This window comes from Pelodiscus sinensis, chromosome 16 (genome assembly GCF_049634645.1).
Source record: "Pelodiscus sinensis isolate JC-2024 chromosome 16, ASM4963464v1, whole genome shotgun sequence".
In the NCBI taxonomy this organism is placed as follows: Eukaryota; Metazoa; Chordata; order Testudines; family Trionychidae; genus Pelodiscus; species Pelodiscus sinensis.
Window position 1 is genome coordinate 23,061,543 of NC_134726.1, and position 8,276 is coordinate 23,069,818.

Below are 8,276 nucleotides of genomic sequence, written 5' to 3' on the forward strand. Positions count from 1 at the left end.
TCCTAGTGAAACAGTTTTTCCTAATATCTAACCTGGACCTCTCCCACTGCAACTTGAGACCATTGCTCCATTCTGCATCCGTTACTGTGAACAGCCTTTCTCCAGCCTCTTTGGAACCTCCCTTCAGGAAGTTGAAGGCTGCTATCAAATCCCCCCTCACTCTTCTCTTCTGCAGACTAAACAGACCCGACTCCCTCAGCCTCTCCTCCTAAGTCTCAGCCTCCTTATGGGCAGAGGGAGACTTAGTGTGACCATTGGTATCAATCCGTCCTGTGACACGGGGTCCTGCTAAAGTCACCACGTCAGAGGCAGGGCGTCGTACCTCAGCGTGAGGCCATCCCACTCAAACCCTAATCCCGCTTCCCTCGGGCTGTCGAGAGATGGTGTCATAGCCTGATGTAGGGCTATAAGTCACCATGGTGCCTACCTGTCAGGGAGGCCCTCGGGGAGTCCCTTTAACACTGAGCCTCAAGATATCTCATTGGTACCTCAGGAACAAAATGCAACCTGGTGACATTAGGGTGTGACATGGACGTGTCATACTACAACATAAAGCCACAAAGTCAGCACCAGAGACCTTATCACATTACCTTTTTCTCCTTTTAAACATCTGTTACAAGTTCAGTTCAGACAAGGGCAACAAAAATTATTAGGGGCATGGAACAGCTGCCATATGAAAGAGTGATTAATAAGACTGGGACTTTTCAGCTTGAAAAAGAGATGATGGGGGGAGGAGGGACATGATCTATAAAATATGACTGGTGTGGAAAAAGTGAATTAAAAGAGTTATTTATTCCATCCCATAATACAAAAGCTAAAGGTCACCAAATGAAATGAATAGGTAGCGAGTCTGAAGAAAAGGAAAAATGTCTCAGAGGAGTAACTGTGTTAATCTTTAAAAACAGCAAGCAGTCCTGTGGCAACTTAGAGATTAACAAATATATTATGTCATGACAACCACGAAAGCTCATGATATAACTTATTTGTTAGTCTCTAAGGTACCACAGGACTTCTTGTTGTTTTAAAACAAAAGGAAGTACTTCACACACCATTCAGTCAACCTGTGGAACTCTTTGCCAGAGGATTTTGTGAAGGCCAAGACTATAACAGAGTTCAAAAAAGAGATAGATAAATTCATGGAGGATAGGTCCATCAATGGCTATTATCCAAGATGGGCAGGGATAGTGTCCCTAACCTCTGTTTGCCAGAAGCTGGGAATGGGTGAGAGTGGATGAATCATTTGATGACTACCTGTTCTGTTCATTCCCTCTGGGGCACCTGGCATTAGCCAATGGTGGAAGACAGGATATGGGGCTAGATGGACAGTGAGCTGACCTAGTATAGCCATTATAATTTAATTTAATTTAATTTATTTATTTATTTATGTATTTAAAAATATTTTACCTCACCTCTCTATTTAAAATATAATTTTTAAAACATATATATATATATATATATATATATATAAAATTAAAATACGATGTTCTCATGTCCTGTTAGAAGGCAACCGAAACCACATCTTTAACCACATCTTCTTTTCAATGTGCCTTACATCTATAAATACCTCTATAAATAGTTAAATTATTTAACTGTGTATTCAAATATTTATACCAGAAAAGTTTTAGACATATATATAACTTAAGATATTAAAATAATAATTCAGTTTTGGATGGTTTCCATATATAATAGAAAACCACAGATCCATTCCATCTTTTTAACATGTATTTGTAAAGTGATGCATTTGAAATTATAGCTGAATTTCTCCCTTAAGCTAAGTATCCTATGAATACTGTACAAGGCAGTTGCTTACAGTTGTTTTTTTATATATATATTCCTTTAGGTACTTTAGGGATTGTTAACAAACTGTACTATCTCTATACCCCTGTTATTTACTTTATTCTTGCAATTCTATGTTTTATAAAATACAAACAAGATTTTCAAACATAGAAATAAATAATACAGTGCTGTAAATTTATACTGGTCTTTTTAGACAAGTTTTTTGTCCTGAGGATCAGAAAAGTGAGCGATGGGCCAAGGGGACAGACTGAAGGGTTAGATTCACAGGGTATGACTAGACTACATGCCTATAAATTAAACATACTGACATAGTCAATGAAGTGGGGATTTAAATATCCCCCGCTTCATTAGAATAAAAATGGCCACCGCGTTGTGCCAGCTCAGCTGTTTGTCGGCACAAAGCGGCAGTCAAGACGGGGATCGGTCAGCAAGGAAAGCCTTTGCCAACCAACCCCGTCTAGACTGCTGCTTTGTGCCGACAAACAGCTGAGCAGGTGGCCATTTTTATTCTAATGAAGTGGGGGCTATTTAAATCCCTGCTTCATTGACTATGTTGGTATGTCTAATTTACATGCCTCTGTCGGCAGAGGCATGTAGTCTAGACACACCCAGAGACTGACAATATGCTCCAAACCTCAGGATCAGATAACAGGCTAAAGGAAGTAGAGTTGCCATGTATCTGATTTTCAACTGGAACAACAGTAAAAAAGGGATCCTGGTGGCTCCGGTCAGCAGCACTGACCAGGCCATTAAGGGCATGTCTACACTAGGAAATTATTTTGAAATAACTAAATTCAAAGTAATAATTCCCAAAATAACAAAGTCAAAATAGCACATCCTTGCTGTGGGGGAGCCTCAAAATTAGTCTGAGGCAGGCTCCATTATTGTGGACATGCTACCTCAACTTAGAAGCACTGGGGGGTAATAACTTTGAATTATTCTGGGGAATACAGGCAGTCCTCGGGTTACGTCGGTCCAACTTACGTCGGACCCCTAGTTACAAACCGGGGGGGGCCGCGCTAGTGCGGGGTGCCTCCCCCACTGTCGCCGCCTCTGGCGGCGCGGGGGGCGCTTCCCCCCAGCAGACCAGGGAGACGCGGAGCTAGCGCCCCCCCCCCCCAGCGGACCAGGAAGATGCAGAGCGGCTTTTCTTGCCACGGAGGACGTGGGTGACGGGACCGCCGAGACGCACTGTGGTCCCGCCGCCCACGTCCTCCGCGGCGAGAAAAGCCACCCCGCGTCTCCCTGGTCTGCTGGGGGGGGGGCGCAGCTAGTGCACCCCACCCCCAGCAGACCAGGCTTTACTCGCCGACGCCTGGGATAGAGCAGCTGGGGTGCTGCCGGTTTGGTCCAGTAGCGCCGAGCAGCGGCGCTGTGGGACCAACCCAGCAGCACCCCAGCTGCTCTGCCCCAGGCATGTCCAGTTCAGCCGCTGCTGGTCAGTTTCAACAGCGGCTGAATCTGGACGCCAGTTCCGACTTACATACAAATTCAACTTAAGAACAAACCTACAGTCCCTATCTTGTACGTAACCCGGGGACTGCCTGTAGTTACAAGGCATCTCCACTGTAAGTTGCTCCAGTATACATTTGTTCTGCACTAAAGTCATTGACACTTGTAGGAACTGATGCATTATAAGTCCTCCAATTCCCTGCTCTTAAGTCGCGTACATTTTTTTTCTGCAAATGTAAGTCAGCCATAGGGGAAAAAAATCCGTTTTAAGTTATTTATAAGTCCAAGTTTTTTGGAATATATCTTGGACTTATATCAAAGACAGCCTGTATTTTGAAATACAGGCAGTCCCCGGGTTACATACAAGATAGGGACTGTAGGTTTGTTCTTAAGTTGAATCTGTATGTAAGTCGGAACTGGCGTCCAGATTCAGCCGCTGCTGAAACTGACCGCCAGTTCTGACTTACATACAGATTCAGCTTAAGAACCCCAAGTCAGCTGCTGCTGAAACTGATCAGCTGCTGATTCAGCCGCTGCTGGTCAGTTTCAGCAACGGCTGACTTGGGGACACCTGGGGCAGAGCAGCTGGGGTGCTGCTGGGTTGCTCCAGTAGCGCCGTTCCTCGGCGCTACTGGAGCAACCCAGCAGCACCCCAGCTGCTCTGCCCCAGGCGTCCGGATTCAGCCGCTGCTGAAACTGACCAGCAGCGGCTGAATCAGGACGCCTGGGGCAGAGCAGCTGGGGTGCTGCCGGGTTGGTCCAGTAGTGCCCAGAGCGGCACTGCGGGACCAACCGGCAGCGCCCCAGCTGCTCTGCCCCAGGGTCCACAACAAAAGCCTGGTCTGCTGGGGGGGGGGGGGGGGGCACACTAGCTGCGCCCCCCCCCCCAGCAGACCAGGGACACGGGGAGCAAAGCCGCAGCGGGGTGCCGCGCCTCTGAGGCTTTGCTCTGGCACGGGACCCGCCGCCGCTGCGGCTTTGCTCGCAGTGCCCCTGGTCTGCTGGGGACCGTCTCCAGCAGACCAGAGACATCGCGAGCAAAGCCGCAGCCGCGTCCCACGCTTCTGAGGCTTTGCCTTGTAACCTTAAACCTGAGGCCAGCTGCAGAGCCTTAAAAATTGATGTGTAATCTGGTAACCTGTCTTTCCTCATCCATTACATTTTTCAAAATTACCAAAAAAAAATTAGTAGACATGAACAGGAAGTTGTTAAAATGTTTCAGATACTCTGTGAATATATCTATTGTGCTGGCACTACAGCAGTGTGATTATGTGGGTAGGGAGTGGCAGGATAATCATACTGATGCAATACTGGAAAGTTTTACACATTATGACACAGTATCAGGATTACTGAGATAATAATTTGCATTTTGGTTGTATCTTTAACACAAGAAGCTCACCGTGCTTTCATATAAATTAGTTAATTAATAACTGAATCATAGAACTGGAAGGAACTTGGGAGTCCAATTCCTTGCAATTGTGGTAGGACCAAGCACCATCTAGACCAGGGTTTCCCAAACATTTTCAGCCATGGAGCCCTTACGGGGTCCTGAAAATTTGGTGGAGCTCTTAAAATATTGTGATTTTTAATTCAATAGTTACCCAAATAAATAGACTAAGTTATAGAATTCTATTTTTATTTCTTATATATTTCTTATACATTCTTTTGTTTTCAAGAAAAGTATCAGATAATGAGCAAGGGTACGACTAGACTGTGTGTTTTTTTCGGGATACTGGAGGTATCCCAAAAAAAACTCTGCCATGCCCAGGGAACACGTTTGCTCTTCTGCTTTTTTTTGTGGAAGAGCAAATGCGTTCTTTTGGAAGCCCCTGTATTCCTTGTTCTATGAGGAAAAAGAGGGCTTCTGAAAGAGGGTTTTTTCTGACATTTGGCCCAGTCTAGATGGGCCAAATGTTGGCAAAGCTTCTTCCAATGAAAGAATAGCGCATTTTGCATAACTTTTTCTGACAAAAACTTGTAGTCTGGCTGTATCCTAACAAAATAACAGGATCGTAGAACTGTCATTAATAGTTTTTCACATAGCCCCTGGACCAATCCCATGTAGACCCAGCACTTCCCAGAGCACACTTTGGAAAACCCTAATCTAGACCATTCCTGATAGATGTCTATCTAACCTGCTCTTAAAAATCTCCAGTGATGGAGAATTAATTCCACAACCTCCCTAGGCAATTTATTCCAGTGCTTAGCCACCCTGATAGGAAGTTTTTCCTAATGTCCAACTTAATATTCCCTTGCTGCAATTTAACATTGCTTCTTGTCCCATCACCACATGTTAAAGAGAATAATTTTCTCCTTCCACCTTGTAACAACCTTTTTGTTTAGGGGTCTCAAAACTCCTGGCTCGGGGGCCATCTGTGGCCTGAGCATTTCCCTAATCCGGCCCATGAAATATTTTGAAAATGTTATTTAATCAGGCCTGCAAAGCTGCCCACCTTAAGGTGAGGAGGTGGCACACAGGGACTCATCCTCACACATGGCTCCGAACAGCACCCAGGCCCCCAGCTTCCACATAGTCCCAACCACAGAGGGTGCCACTTGGTCTAGGAAGACACACTGGCTGTCTCTGCCACAATGTGAACTGCACTGGCCAGAGAGCCACCCGAGCCAACATGCTTCTGCAACCTGGAGGGCGGAACCAATGGGCTTAGTTCTCAGTTACCAAGGGCAGGGATGGGTGATTCAAGAGCAAGGAGGCAGATGTTAGCAGAAGGCAGGTGGAATTTCAGTGTGAGAGAGCTGATCTTAGCGGGAGGGGGCATCCCAGTGCAAGGACATGGGGGTGTCACTTTCACGTCATTTGTAGCCTCTTGGTCTGTCTGGGCTCCTGGACGCAGGAACAGACATTATTATCTTGCATGTATTGCATTGCCAATCCCAAGCATTCAAAATTCATTTCAAGAAAGATGTGGAGAAAGTGGAGAAGGTCCAGAGAAGAGAAACAAAACTTACTAAATGTCTAGAAAACATGAGCTATGAGGGAAGGCCAAAGGAACTGGGCTTGTTTTGTCTTTTCCAAACTCGACTGAGAGGGGTCATGATAGTGGTTTTCAGGTATCTAAAAGAGTGTCACAGGGAAGAGGGGAAAAAATTGTTCTCCTTGGACTCTGATGATAGGACAAGAAGCAATGGGCTTAAATTGCAGCAAGGGAGGTGTAGGTTGAACATTAAGAAAAAATTTCTAATTGCCAGGGTGGTTATCTAGCCAGTTATAGGGATCTTAAATTACGTTTAATCATCTAATCGAATAGTTGGTGGAATTTCTTTGTGGATCTTAATACATTTAAAAAGCAGAGGTGCAGTGTCTGGAACCAGGGCTGGACTAAAGGGTGGGCTAGCCGGGCAGCTGTCCAGGGCACCAACCTACAGGGGGTGCCTGGATCCCAGCAGGCTGCAGTGGCTGCTCGGGGTGGGGGCCATGTTAACCCCCGCAGCACCGGCCAGCAGCGCCCTTCCCCCAACGGCCGCAGGGCCCTGCATGGCCAAGCACATCCCGCCCCGGGCGGCCCCAGGCCGTGCACCATCAGCGATGGCCAGGCCGACTGGGCAGCACATGTGCCGTGCATCCGCCCACGCGCCCCCGGGGCGGGCTCGCACATGCGTCGTGCACCCGGAGGCGGGGCCGCACTTCCCGGGGGTGGGCCCGCGCATGCACCATGCGCCTGGAGGTGGGGCCGTGTGCTCCGGGGGCAGTGCTGCGCTCCTGGAGCCCAGGGCGCCAAAATGGCTCGGGCCGGCCCTGTCCGGAACCAGTCACTAGCTGGGACAGCTGATTCTCAGATCATGCCTGGTCCCCCTCACTGCACTTCTGCCTTTTAAATGTAGTAAGATCCTGGGGGCTCATGCCCAGTCCCCCCACTATGCCTCTGCCTCCCTTCCCCGCTTCCTTTGCTGCCTCTGATAGAGGCAGCAAGCCCTACTCGACTATCCAATAAGCATATGCTTATCGGGTTGTCAACTAGTCACATAGGGTATGTCTACACTACCCTGCTATTTCGAACTAGCGGGGTAATGTATGCATACCGAACTTGCTAATGAAGCCCAGGATTTGAATTTCCCGGGCTTCATTAGCATAAAGCCGGCGCTGCCATTTTTAAAAGGTGTACAGATAGTTCGGAATGGCTACCTAGTTCGAACTATCTAGCCCGTGCCACGTGTAGCCACGCGGCACGGGGTTCGCACTAGCCGGCTTTTAAAAATGGCAGCGCCGGCTTTATGCTAATGAAGCTCGGGAAATTCAAATCCCGGGCTTCATTAGCAAGTTCGGTATGCATACATTACCCCCCTAGTTCGAACTAGCGGGGTAGTGTAGACATACCCTTACATCCTTAGCCAGTTATGCACTCGCCTTGTAGTAGCCCCAACTAGGCTGTATTTCCCTAGTTTATTGATAAGAAGGTCATGCGAGACCGTATCAAATGCTTTACTAAAGTTTAGGTATACTATGTCCACCGCTTCTCCCTTTTCCACGAGGCTTGATATCCTAACAAAGAGACTTAATTGTACATTCACTGAAATCAATCTAAAAACGATCATTAACTTTAATGATGTAGGGTCAGGGCCTTGTTCTTCACATAAAGAAATATGCAAGCACAGAACTAGGTGTTTAGGAACCTATTCCCAGGTCAAGTTCTGACTGTGCTATAGGCTTACTCACTGGCCTTGGATAAGTTATTTAGCCTCCCTTCCTCAGTTTTCTCATGTGTAAAATGGGAATATTCAATTTTCTTCAAATTAAATAGTTAAGATCTGTAAAGAGCTTGAAAATTAAAAGAGCTAGAAAAAATTCATGCAGAATGTTATGGGTTTTTTGTGTTTAATGTTTTTCCTTAAATTACTTAGTTGAATATCTTGGTAGAATTATTACTGCATATTACCTACTTTTAATTTAGTAAGATCACAGAATTTACTCAGTTGAAATTAGGGGGTCAAACTGGTGTAAAACTGGTTGAAATTAGAGGCAGGCTCGCAATATTTAAAATTGCAGGCAGACATTTTAAACATGACTG